At 34.8% G+C, this 14,849-nt stretch overlaps 1 pseudogene; it reads right to left on the bottom strand.

Annotated features, from left to right (window-relative positions):
• Window positions 1-3,735: 3,735 nt before the first annotated feature.
• On the bottom strand, window positions 3,736-3,852 carry LOC145286576 (5S ribosomal RNA; annotated as a pseudogene).
• Between the last annotated feature and the right edge of the window lie 10,997 nt (window positions 3,853-14,849).

Below are 14,849 nucleotides of genomic sequence, written 5' to 3'. Positions count from 1 at the left end.
CCGGGATCAAAGTCTAGTATCTGCCCGGCAGATACTGCAAGCAAAGACCATATGTGGGGGCAACCCCACATATAAGATCTTGGTCAATGTAGGGGCAACCCTTCATACTAATTGTCACTGTCCAGCTCCCCTACTCCCCGGAGAGTTGGTCCCCATTTCCCCCTCACCCCTCACATTAAAAATCGGCCTTGTGCCTAATTTGCTTGGTGGGGGAGCAAATAAATACCCTGTTGTTCTTGGCCTTTGGGCTGAGATCAAAGTGTAGTATCTGCTCCGGCAGATACTGCAAGCTATGACTAGCTATGACTAGCTATGACTAGCAAAGACCAGATGTGGGGGCAACCCCACATGCCTGACCTTTAACCAGCTCCCATTTCCCACCTCTCGGGAGCTGGTCCCCTTTTTCCCTTCCCCCTCCCTTCACTCCTCACATTAAAAATTGGCCTTGTGCCTAATTTGCTCGGTGGGGGAGCAAATAAATACCATCTGTTCTGCAGATGCTACACTTAAGGTAATTTGTCCCAGTCAATGGAGGGGAAACCCTCTATACTGGGACAATTACTATTTTTGGACCTAACCAGAGTGCCTTTTTTCCTTTTTTTTTTTTTCGGGGAGCTGGTTTAACCCCACTTTAAAAGCGACCTCATGTCTCATTTTGCTTTGGTGGGAAAGCAAATAAATACTAACAGAAAAGAGGGGTTTTAATATGAATATCAATACACACAAAAGGAAAAACGAATTTATAGGGATATAGATTTATTTATTTATTTATTTATTTATTTATTTTTGCTAGATTAAAACATTGCCAACATGTGTTGAAAAGTGAACTATTGCCAAAAAATCTTTGTTAATTGTAAAATGATTTGCTGAAATGAAATATCTCCTGGATTTTTTTTTTTTTTTTTTTTTGTAGTATGCCATTAACATGCTTTTCATGTTTAATAGCTCGAAATTTCTCAAGCAAGAGTCAAATATTTTCTCATTACTTTTGTAATATTTATAATACAACATACGTTAGAGTTATACAGCTTATGAAGAATGGTTTCATAAAGAAATAACTATTCATACCCTGAAGAGCTATTCTTTAAAAACATTTCCTCGTATTATGTTTCTAGAGTTTTGAGATGAGTATTGATTATTCGTATTATTTGGATTCTTTGGACTACTGTTCTCATCTTGAGTGCTATTTTCACAACATTTCGGTTGATGTAGTCTCTGACCTTCTTCAGGCATATCTTAAAGATTTTTAAGTTCGACAGAAAGATTCCTGAGTTCAACAAGATATATTGAATAATATCATCCTCTAACAATTACAAATGCAATATATTTATAGTCTATTATCCTTATATGTTTTAAGGAAAATTGTAAAAACCAAGAAAAGAGCTTACTGTTAAAGCGTCGATATTGTTTTACAATAGTCCACTATGCAGAGGGAGACAACTCTCTTTTACTAAAAGATTCGTTCATTTTTTCATCTCATAATTTAGGACGCTCAGTGTAACGATATTTTTTATTAAATCAAAATATTTAAAAAAAGAAAGCTGCAACGATTTTTTTTTAATTTAATTTTTAATGTAACAAAGTTGATAAATTAATGATATAAAATGTAGTCTGTATGCGACTATTAAGAGAACATCAATGAACCAGCGATAATTTCATTAGATGAAAACATGTAAAAAAGAAGCTGCAGCAATTTTTTTTAAATTAAAAAATAAATGTTCTGGTAAGGTTTTTAAAAAATTAGTCTTTAACTTTAAAAAATTCAAAGAATCAAACTCTTTAATAAAACAAGGATGAAACTTTTAAAGCTGTGTTTATGATTCCTCTACAACTTTTGTCGCATTTTCATTTTTTGTAATGTTAAAAACTAGATGTTGGTGTTTATATTATAAGCTTTGTTGCAGAAAAATAAAAGTTGCTGGAGCTTTCAAAGTTTCATCCTTGTTTTATTAAAGAATTTCATTCTTTGTATTTTTTAAGTTTAAAGACTAATTTTTTCAAAATTTTACCATAACTTTTCTTTTTCATTAAAAAAAGTTGCCGCAGCTTCTTTCTTTCTTAATGTTTTCATCTAATGGTTGTTTCATTGGTTTTCTCTTAATAGTCGCATACAGACTACATTTTGTATTATTAATATTATCAACTTTGTTACATTAAAAAAAAGAGATTTGTTTTCCTTTGCACAGGGAATGATTGTAAAACAGTGCCAAAGCGTCTACATGTCATGTGGAATCAAGCTGCTGGGGGGGGGGAGAATCAAGATGGCGGCACCCACAACTTTTATGACTAGTGATCTCACAAAGTGACACAAAATCACACTGCTCATGTGCAAAATCTCACTGCTCGACTGCATAAAAGTAGGCCGTGGGGATAACGTAGACAGACTGTTGTAGGAGAATCCTTGGAGACTGTTGTTGTGTGTTACTGAGTCACTTTGCTTTCTTGCTTTTCTTTTCTTCTTTTTTTTTGTGTTACATATATAATGAAAACTTTTACATGAAAGGAAAACAAAACCTTTTCACAGCAATAACAAAAGGATTTTAATTACCTAAAACATTTGACAAAGATGAAAGAAAGTTAGACAGTGTCTAAGTGAAAAAAGGGAAGATAGGAAGTTATTTAGACCCTAGAATGTCTGTCAGCAATTATCTTCAGGCAAAGATAGTTGATGCTTGAGTATCCAATGGAAAAGGACAGGGACAGGAGAGAGAGAGAGAGAGAGAGAGAGAGAGAGAGAGAGAGAGAGAGAGAGAGAGGGGGGGGGGGTTATCTTTGTTGCTTCCAGGGTTCTCTCTGATGACCGATCATAATTTCCAAAGGAGTTAAAGTAGTTCTTCTGAGAGTGAGGTGAGGGAGAGAAACTAAATATGCCCTGAAGCTGATTGGTCAGTGTGTGACCAAATCACCAAGCAGGGACATTTCTCCATGAGAGAAAATGAGTCTTTATTCATGGCTACTACATTCACTCGACAACACAATAAACACTGAAAAAATAAATCTCCCAAAAATGGAAGAGAGGAAGTGAAAGCTTTATTTATTTATTTTTTTTTTTTGTCACTGAAATCTATGATAGAATTCGCTATCTTTTTCTCACCTACTTTTTTTTTGCATGCAAAATAAATTAATCGCAATACAGACATCTATCTCCTGCACGAACATATACTCACATGATATATTTATCTTTTATTCAACTTTTTATCAAACATATTTCTGACACGCTCAATTTAATGTATTCATTACTCATGAAAATGTTTAACTAATTTATATACATTTCAAAGCTTATCTATTGTATTACCAAATTAAAAAAGCAAAAACAAAAAACTGCATTCCATAAAGTGATACTGTATCCATCAGCTCATATGACTAAGGTTTTAAAATATTAAATCACATTTTAATGAGTAAACAATTTATTATTGTCTCTCTATATATAAAGCTGAATGTTTGTTTGTATGTGCATGATGTTTATGAGTTCCCTATAGATAGAAAGGTTCAAATTAAAGCATTAACTGTAAAAGTGCATTCTTATGAAAAAAAAAAAAAAAAGAAAAAAAAGGGCTCCTTCAGTCTTTGACAGATTATGGATACCCACGAAGGGGTACCTGTGTGTTAAACTTTTGTAGCAGGAGGTGCGCAATCTCCAACCACACCTCTCCTGGGTCGACACTGTTAAATACCAGTGGCAAGTGAAGTGTATGTACAGGACGACTGGAAGCAAATGTCAAGATAAGCAGAGAGCACATACAGTGCCTAGAATTCCCAAATGGTCACCCATCTGGTACTAACCAGGCTCAACATTGCTTAACTTCAGTGATCTGATGAGAACCGGTGTGTCAACGAGATTATACCGTATGTGCATTTTTATGCAAAGTATGGGCATCATGATATACTTTAGGATGTATTATGCACTCCTGCACCAGTATGAGGTCTATGCAGACACTGCAAGAAACTATTTCACCATTGACTGCGATTGACCTGTAGGAGGAATGCTTTCTTAATTTGGAACCTAAACCTTGGAGTAGACTTCTAAGTGAGGTAATAAATGCACCAACAACGCAACACTTTAAGGTGAATTTGGACAGATACTGGGCTACCGTATATTCTTTTTATAAAAGGAAAAAAGAACAAAAATAAAAAAAAAAAAATGGCAGTGTCAAACCGTCCTCTTGTCAATGCAACGCACGAAAGTCTTTTTTCCTTTCTTCTCTCAACTTGCAATAAATCTTCGTGTATTCGATATTATCTTCCACCATTCGCTCCCGTTCTAAGCTTTCCAACAAAAAAAACTCCACTCAACTCCTGCTTTAGGAGTTCGTCCCATTTAACAGTTACCAATTGTGTACATAGGCAAATTAATAGCATACGTTCACTAATGAGCGACCTACAAAATTATGCTTGTCTTTTCCTTTCTACATTTTCTGCTGGCAGTTTACAGGCGAAGCAAACAAGAGGTCGTTTGTGAGATTGATTTCTATTACACTTTTGTATAAAGTTATACTATCCTTTCCCTAAATTGCACTTGAACCATGATTGCTTTATTTTTTGATAAATGAATTGAATTAAAAAAATAATTTTTTTATTGAGGCATACAATGAAAGTATTCTCGAATCTGTAAATGCACTCATTATAACTCCTGTTATTAAATTGCTATCTATAACTATAAATACAACTAAAAGAATCACATATAAAAGGTAAATGCATTTATATTGGAACGACAAAAATATATTATCAATAATTAAACGAGAGAGACTTTGTTGCATGTTTACAACAAAGTTACAATAAATTAAATATATTATTATTCATCGGACTACTGTTCTCATCTTGAGTGTGATTTTCACAACGTTTCGGTCGATATAACCTCCGACCTTCTTCAGGTGTATCTTGTCAAACTTGGGAATGTTTCTGGCAAACTTAGGAATTTGGACGAAATTCCGAGCAAAACCCTTTATTTACTTCACGGGGGTAGCATGCTCTTGTTCCATCAGCCATGACTGGATAGATGTCCTAAGTAATTCGCAAATGTATATTTCGGTCGCCCACACTGAGGATTGAACCTTCAACCTTCAGGAGAATATCACTTTTACAATTGATTTTTCCCAGTACTCTAACCACTGCGCCACGGGTCCTTGAGTCTGGCATATGTATAGTGGACGGGCAGCAGTGATGTTTACTCATAAAACTGCATCTTGAACTGGTTTGATTTCCACGGGTCGAACCTTATATACGTGTGTTCTATAACATTCCAGTCTGATTGTTATATCATTGCACGTGGAATGCAACATAGTTCCTTTATTGCATGTGTGCGGATGGACAAATTACGACGTTGTGTGCCTGTGCATACTTCATATGTGTGCGTGTTGAAAACGGTGATTGCTATAAGATGTTCCTGTTGAAGATTTGTTCCAGCCATACATAGGGGATGCTACAATTTTACTAAGAAAAGCAAATTTCATGAGTAAGCAAGAACATTATGTCTTGATCCGCAATATTAATTAAATAAAGGTTACCTCCTCCTTCAGACCTCTTTAGAAATAAGAGATCAAAATCGGTCTTGTAATGGCTACGATTTACTATTAAAACTATTACAAATCGTAAAAAATAATTTTCTATAAAAAAAATCTACTCGATTAATTTACATAATTTTGTGATTGTGATATTTATGTTCCATGACGGGTACGTACGTCATAAAGATTTTTCTGTACTTTTTTTTTTTTTTTTTTTTTCAATTAGGTTTGCGTTTATATACAATTTTCATGTTGTTTATATCAACGTTTCATATTCTCTGGTTGCTTCTGTATTTAAATAACTCTAAGACTGAGTTATCTCTACAAGGCCATACACTCAAACGAGCCACCCGTTTTGGACAGATCTATAGACCCACCCTTGTCAGTATCGGAGATAGGAAGTGCAGAGTCTGTCTACAAGTTTGGTTCATTAATTATTACAACGGCATCCACTTTTTGGCAAAACGTATCAGCACATTTAGTAACAAGGGAGATAACCTAAATAGACTTATTAAAAGGATTACTGAGTTATTATTCTTGGTAAAACTTTTTTTTTTTTTTTTTTTTCCTTTCTTTGGAGATTGTAATGCTGGGTATGGGGCAGCCAAACCAGCTGCCAACATTGCCCCGCTTTTTATTGAAACCAACCGAGAGCTCTTTTTAGTATCCTCACTGTTCCCTTGTGTGTTCTAGAACACATTAAAACAAAACAAAAATAATGATAATACATAAGTAAAACAAATTTATTATTCTAGGTAAAAAAAAATTCTTAGTAAAAAAATAATACAGTAACAAAACAAATTTATTATTCTTGATAAAAAATAATTCTTGATAAAAAGAATACACACACAAAAAAAAAACAAATTTATTACTCTTGATAAAAGATAATTCTTGGTGAAAAATAATACAGAAACAAAACACAAATTTGAAAGAAAAATAAAGCATTTTATAAAAAAGGACAAAAAAAAGCAATTCTGGCATCTTACACCCTAATGTGTTCATTTTTGGGAACATTTTAAGGTGTGTAGCAATACCAATGACACTTTGCAGTTGGAGATTTTGAATATCTTTGGTTTATAAGCTCAGTCAGTACTGATTGGTGTTAGCAGTCTTTGGGCTAAGTTTTTAAATTTAACATCATAGCGATTTTCCAAGAAGTAGAAGTTTGATGGAAATTTGGACAGATTAACACAATTTTTTTTCTTTTAATTTTATTGTTACCATTCAACTCGATATCATTTGCCAGATAGAATTTGGTAATCATTAATATTGCTGACATAAATTAGTTAAAAAAAAAAGATAAAGTTGGGAAATTAGTTAAAAACGGCTTATTTTGGTTTACCTACTCATTATGTGATGCATTTTGCGTCCAAAAAAATAATATAAAAGATATAAGCATTTTAAATTGTCATAAATTTGAGTTGAGAACAAAGTAGCCATTTTTTTTTAGCCATTTGTTTGCACTATGGACCTTAATTCTTGTAATTCTGCTCACGAGACTAAAATAAAGGGCAAAAGAAAGAAAAAACAAGGATGAAGAGAAATATGTTGCAGTCATAAATAAAGACTTATTTTCTTTCATGGAAAAATGTCCCTACTAGGTGATTTGGTTATACACTGAACAATCAGCTTGCAAGGTGCATTAATTGCATCTGTTCTCTGAAGATCTACTTCAGCCTCTTTGGAAATCATGGTCAGTCAGCAGAGAGATGGTTAATTGGTTGTTTTTGTTTTACGGCATATCAACCCTTTTCAGGTTATTTAATGCCGCATCCAAAGACTCGGAAGAAAGATATTTTAATAGAATATATTTGTTGTATTCAAGTCGGTTTCTATTTAATCCCCATAGTTGGGACCCTAACAGGTACTACCACTCTGGGTCAGAGTGGACTTGGGAGCAATGGCAATTAAAGGGTGGCTCCACACTCCCCAAAGCCCGCAAGCTGGGGCCTCGCCACTGGATATAGTTTAAGGTCATATCTAGGACCTCAGCAGAGAGAACTCTGAAAGCATTAAAGCAACAAGGAGAGACGCTCTTAACCCATTTCTCTATCCCCCCCTCCCATAACGGAATTGAACAACAACATTAAGGGAAATTGATTACATGGTGAAAGTAATGAAGAAAGTGACTTACACAAATGGATGTACCTCTTTCTTTCCTGTCGGGTGATGAAATAAAGGAAGGAAAGAGAAAGAAAAAAATCTTCATTTGTAGAAGGCTCAGTAATATACATAGGGTATTAATTTGCATAAAAGGACAGAAACTGTTATGAAAAGGATGAGTTGGAAGCACGACGGTCAGTCAGTTTTTTGATAGCTGAGAGAGAGACCGGATGATGGAAATTACAGTTGAATTTAGTTGTGGGAAAGTAGAAGTTCGAACAACTATTTTCTTCATTTAATTTCCTTTTTTTGAGACAATTCGATATTCGGCTAATCCTCGAATTCAGTAATGCAGCAATGGACACTCTAATAATGGAATGGTTGGAGAATCTGGAATTGACTTGTGAACTGTGCAAAATAACCAAGGTGGAGCGAGTTCTACCATTATGATTGAGAGGTGTGGTTCGGGAAACATATCGGCAGCCTCCGGAAGAACAACAGAGTGATATTTCTGTGAAAACTTACTTGCTTTAGGAAGTGAGGAAGAAAGTGAATCTCAATAAAGTGAAGCATCAAAGAATATAAGCAATTCGAGCCATTTGTTTTTTAGTGTTTGTCGGAATTGCTTTGCAATTAAGTCCGTTACACATCTCTGGCAGAAAGCTCTTTTAGTATATCTTAATATGAAAAGATGCCCAATTTTGAATATCGTGTGTCTAGCTGTGGCTACCGAGAGTAAAAAAGGCTGATGCACATGACAGCGTAACATCACTTCCTGATTAATTTGTAGGTATAGACAGCTTCCGGTATTCAACCATGTGGTTATGCTAACAGGCAAAAGAATATGGCTACCGATTGTCCATGGTTATTAATATGTGTTACCGATTGTCCATGTATATTCTAAAGAGAAAGAACATTCCTCCATTTGGATAATAATTCTAATAATTGCACATTGGGAGAATTTTAATCTAACAAAATATAGTAAGTGAACTAACTAGTTTTTGAACCCTTAATTTCTATCGGAGAAAGTCGAATATTTCATTTTATTTATTTTATTTTTTTTACTGCAAAACAAACAATTTTTATATAATATTTTTCAGTCCGTTCTTTCAATAATAGATAAAACTTTTCACTGAGTATTTCCAAATATAGTTAGCATTTTTCACGGAATTTTTTTTTAAATTTTTTTTTATGATGAATTTTCAATATTTTAGCACCGGACGTAATTTATTTCTTTGAAATATATTGAAATATATTTAAAACTTCAAGTTTTGTTTTTTTATAACATTTTAACTGTAAATAATTTACATGAAGGGTTTGTTTTACTATACACATAGATTAAAAAAAGTTTTCAAAAAACAAATACATAACAAATAAAATATATCAATAAACATTGTATGATTTTCGAAGTGATTACACGTTTTGAATTGAGTAAAACAACTAAAAACCTATCCAGATAGATAGAAGAGTAACTTAGCTTGCCTTTGATAACATTTATTTGTTATACATTTGATTTTTTACCACTTTTTCGAATCTATGTGTACAGTAATACAAACCCCAAATTTAATTTAACTTGGAAATAATATTTAAAATACACGTGCGTACACTGCACAAGCACCCTTATTATTATCATCATAATAATAATAGTAATAATAATAAAAACTGGTGTAGATGACATCGACTGGCACCACACCAACTAGTTGTGAAGGGTCAGGGAGGATGGAAAGAACGAGGTGGGAGAGTACTAACCGAATCTCCACTGGAAGTGTGCAGTTCTAATCTGGTACCTTGGGGAGGCATTTTGTCACCCAAACCCCAGGAAACACCAATGGCCGAGGCCAACGAGAAATCAGTGACAACGGCTGTTGCGATAACATGCAATCATCTGCACAAATGGTCGAGAGGTGGAGAACACTGGAAATCTGGGGAAACTTGTTGTCACTTGGTCTCCAGGGAACACTACAAGTTACTGCCAGTGAGCGATCACTCATGATGGCCTGTGAGACAACTAATACACTACACATTTTGATGAAAAACATGGGGGAAAAATGGACATAGAAGAACAGAAAACCAAAACTTTAAATATAATTTCTGTATTTAAAGTAATAGTTATTTAAATATTTGGATATATAATCTTGTGGGCAAAATCCAGCTTCCCAATAAAGGGCACTCTGGATAGGAACAAAAATAATCTCAGTCATGAAAGATTTCTCCTCCACTGACCGAGGACAGAAAAGGTAAAGTGTAACATCAAAACAGATACTACACTGTGATCTTGTTCTGAAGGCCCAAAAATATTTGTGTTTAATGTTTCTTTAATTGTTTGTTCCCTAAATTCATAATTCAGTTTTATCAGTATTAAATTGTATATTGCTTTAAAATTACTTAAATTTTACATAGATAATATTTATATTTTATATTGAATAAAGTTCTGTTTCAGTATTAATCGAACTGTGTTCCTTTTTCTGTTTAAAAATGTTTTATTGCTCTTTTACAAATGGCCCTCATATAGTACTGACAGTCTGACAAATCTTACCTACATTGCCTGCAGACATTTTTCAGTTAACAGGCCATCTTCTTACTCTCAGTGGCCGTGGTCTAACGCTGAATGTCCGATGTCAGTCACGTGATTCTTTCATTCCCTTCAAAACAAATACATGAAGAAAACTAACATTTACATTTTTTTGTCAGGTTGTAAGAACCTGACAAGATGTGAAAGCCACACGTCCTTTGGCAGTCAGTAGGGATATTTCAAATGGACTGTGTCATTTTAGGACGAAATAAAACAATGTTTCCTATGACGTAAGTAAAGAAGATATCTTTAAGAACTAACCAGAATTGAGATTGTTAAAGTAATAAAATAATGAAATCAAGGAGAGTAAAAAGTAGATCTTGGGTTTACTTCTGTCAACCTCGTAACTCTCGCTTTTCTTATTTTATTCTTTAGTCCTCATATTCCACAAGCGATGTTTCGGACAAATAGGTAAGAATTGCTGTTTCTTGATCAGAATCAATTCCATCTAACACTTATCGTTGGAAAGTTTTTGATCGTGAAATAGTATTTTTTTTTTTAGCTCCTTATATCAAGTGACTCTGTACCTTGTCTGGAGCGATTTCTATTCATTAAAAAAACAAAAATGTTGAAAAGTATAAAAATCGATCCAGCTTTTAAACCTGAACACAAAAAATGCTGCTGATTAACATTCCATATGCCTCCTATGTTTTATTCCGCCCTAATGGATCAGAGAGATTGCAAATTCCATTTTTACGATGACTGAACTTATGCATTCATGGCTTGAAAGTTTCATCTCTCTGTTGCAGATATTGACGGTATGAGACTCTAAGAAAGCAACTACTGCCATGGTCATGCATCAGAAGTAGAGGTACGTTGTTGAACTCCTGTCAAAAGTACATTGAGAATGGTGGTGACTATGTAGAAAAATAAAATCTGGAACACAAAAGATAGCTCGTTTTAATGATACCACTACCATCTTCGTAGTTCTTCAACTTTTTGAGTTAAAAAGTAGGAGACTTTACCTTTGGAACAACGCTCATACTCATGGATTTAGTTCAGTACTAACACCCTTCTCTTTCGCTTAACTTTTATTTGTACTAGCAGGCTGGCCAGCATTGCCCGGTCGTAAAATATGCTTAAATATGATATTTTGACTACTGTAGATTTCGTATATATTATTATATTATATTGAACCCAATATATAGTCATGATTTAAAAAAGTATTAAAAAAAAATGCCTTGTGCGCCACCATCGAGAAACGACACCATAACATTTAGCTTACAATTTGCTTTGTCCTTTGACATTAATGCCTGAGCTATGAAGATGTGTTTGTAGCAAGGCTAAAAATGAAAACATGAACCAATAGCTATTACATTATGCATGCATATTCGTAATACCATCGTTTGACCATCACCTGGCAAATTCCATTTCTTCATTTTTCACACTTTTGAACCGATTTTCCCAGGCTAAAACCCAAATATAAAGTTTTGCATGGATTCGAATACCCTATATATTATGTTTCATGTCTGTAGACCAAAAACTAACAGAGGAGTTTGGTAGGCAAAATTTTTTAAACAAATATATATGCGCATACATGAATATATGTAGAAAGAGTTCATTATTGAGATGAGTATTATTTATTAATTTATTTATTGCGGACTATTATCCTGACAAAAGCCAGAGGAATAGTTGGCCGAAACGGGAAACAACAACTAAGAAAGATGAGGATAATAGTCTGCAATAAATGAATTGATGTAGAAAGAGATTTGTGTTTATTATAACCTTTTTACAAAAAATAGTACGCAAGTATAAATCATGTAGAATATCTGCATGAATTTAATTACACATAATAGTTAAATAAAGATGATCATCCCATCAGAACACCGAATAAACTAATAGGGAATTAATTAAAATGAATGTTTAAAAGAATATGCAAATTAGCTATACCTTTTGCAGATGAATGCAATTCCACGACTCATATATAACAAAGTTGTATTTTCTTTTTAAATCAATAGAAAAAAGGGTTTTTAATATGAATATCAATACACAAAAAAAAAAAAATCATAAGAGTATAGAAGATTAATAAGGCTGATTCAATAAATTTGTTTTAAATGTTAGAAGGAGAGTTTGTCTTCCTATTCTGCCTATCATTCTTTATTAAATTATATGCACTGTTGTTTGTCCTGTTCTATATCATTCCTTATTACTGGGGCTAGGACAACAGCATATTCTTTTCATTGTCTTTACTCTCGGGTATATATCCGACACAGTTAGACACAATTAATCAACCGAGAACCACATCACCGTACTTAAACCATATAAGATATCAATGGATATATACCTGAGAGTCAAAACAAGGAAAAGAATATGCTGTTGTCCTAGCCCTACTTATTACTTACCCAAGTAAAATTGTTAAATTACTACTAGACTACCCATGACCCGTTGGGTCAGTATATGTTATATTTGGCTATGGAATAGTTAGTCTATAAAATTAATGCATAAGCGTGATGCTCGTGATGGAAAGAAAATATTTTTAAAAAGTCACGTAAATTGATCAAGTAGAGTTTTTTTTTGTTTTCTTTTTTAATATTTTTAATTTCATTTTAATATCCTTTTACAAAAATGTTTGTTCATACGTGTACGAGCCCTTCTAGTCTCGCACAAAAAGACGCGTTCACATCTCAAGCCATTTTTCTTGTCATACACATATGCGCACATGTACACACACGTAGATATATTCACGTTCGCGTACATACACATACATTCATGTGCATACACACACGCTAACGTACACACATGTACATATACATACACGCACACGTACGCACACGTAGATATATCCACGTTCGCGTACATACACTCACATTCATGTGCATACACACACACGCTAACGTACACACATGTACACATACATACACGCACACGTACGCACACGTAAATATATCCACGTTCGCGTACATACACTCACATTCATGTGCATACACACACATGCTAACGTACACACATGTACACACACATACGCGCACACGTACGCACACGTAGATATATCCACGTTCGCGTACATACACTCACATTCATGTGCATACACACACACGCTAACGTACACATATGTACGCACACATACGCGCACAAGTACGCACACGTAGATATATCCACGTTCGCGTACATACACTCACATTCATGTGCATACACACACACGCTAACGTACACATATGTACGCACACATACGCGCACAAGTACGCACACGTAGATATATCCACGTTCGCATACATACACTCACATTCATGTGCATACACACACACGCTAACGTACACACATGTACGCACACATACGCGCACAAGTACGCACACGTAGATATATCCACGTTTGCGTACATACACTCACATTCATGTGCATACACACACATGGTAACGTACACACATGTACGCACACATACGCGCACACATATACACACATGGACAACGTCACTTCCCCTTTGAAGGAAATCCACACATGCACAAAAGACTACTGGAAACAACTATAAGAGCAAGAAACATAAGCTGTTTCCCCCTTTTCAATTCGGCTTCCAACCTGAGAGGTTGACGGACCAACCAGTCCCTTTCAGGGCGTGCGCACCCGCGCGCCTCACGCCACCTGCTACTATGTGTGGGGGCAAGAGTCAACAGACAGTACGTACACCTTACACGCTTTCTATCTCCATGAACTGGATTGACTTTCTCTCTTTCTCTCTCTCTCTTTACAACAATAGACTTTCCCTCTCACCAGCTTACAGCGAGAGGCACACGCCAAACTGGATTGACTTTCTCACTCTCTCTCTCTCTATGCAACAATAAACTTTCCTTCTCACCAGTTAACAGCAAGAGACGCATGCCAGCCAAACACGTGCTGTACCCTTTTCTTTCATTTGTTTCTTCATGAAATAAATCCAAGTTCGTTTAATTCAATAAACGCGTTGTTCGTTTCTTCCTCAAAACAATTCATTTTTCCTATTTTGTACGACTGGGGGATATATATAATATATCCATCAGTCCACCACATACGTAAAAAAATAAACAGACAAAACGCTTTTTGAAACTAGAACCCGCAAATCGGAAAGACAGTTTCTATCGTCACAAGCAAGCAAGCAAGCAAGCATGCTGATCTTAGGTTTATATGATATCAGATAAATATTGTTGTCATTCTGCATGTCTTGAATAGCAGCAGTGGCTTTCAATATCCAACTTAAGACAGATCGGCCATGACAAAATGGATATCTTCTATATTACAAAATAAAATAAAATCATAGTTTATAATAAATTAGCGGCGGCGGGGTGGGGGACTTGCCGGGTTGTAAAATATGTTTAAAATATTTTAATTCATGCAGATTTTGTATTTATTATTACAGAGCCAATTCTTCATCCATTCATTATATTGTACCTAATATATATTATAGTACTGATTTCAAAAGAGTATAAGAAAAATGACTTGGGTACCATCAGCTAGAATCGAAATCAAAACATTTAGCACTCCAGCCACAACTCCTATCGCTGTAGCTATTGAGAAATAGGTAAAACAGGCTCCTTCAGTCTTGGACAGACTATATATACCCATGAAGGGTTGCCTGCATGTGAAATCTTTGTGGTAGGAGGTGTGCAATTTCCAACCACACTTCTCCTGAGACAACATTATTAAATACCAGTGGCAAGGGAAGCACAGGACGGCTGGAAACAAATGCCGAGATAAGCGGAGAG

The sequence above is a fragment of the Euprymna scolopes genome, chromosome 10 (assembly GCF_053919585.1).
Source record: "Euprymna scolopes isolate OS-2025 chromosome 10, ASM5391958v1, whole genome shotgun sequence".
NCBI lineage: Eukaryota > Metazoa > Mollusca > Cephalopoda > Sepiida > Sepiolidae > Euprymna > Euprymna scolopes.
This window is presented reverse-complemented; position numbering and strand designations above follow the sequence as displayed.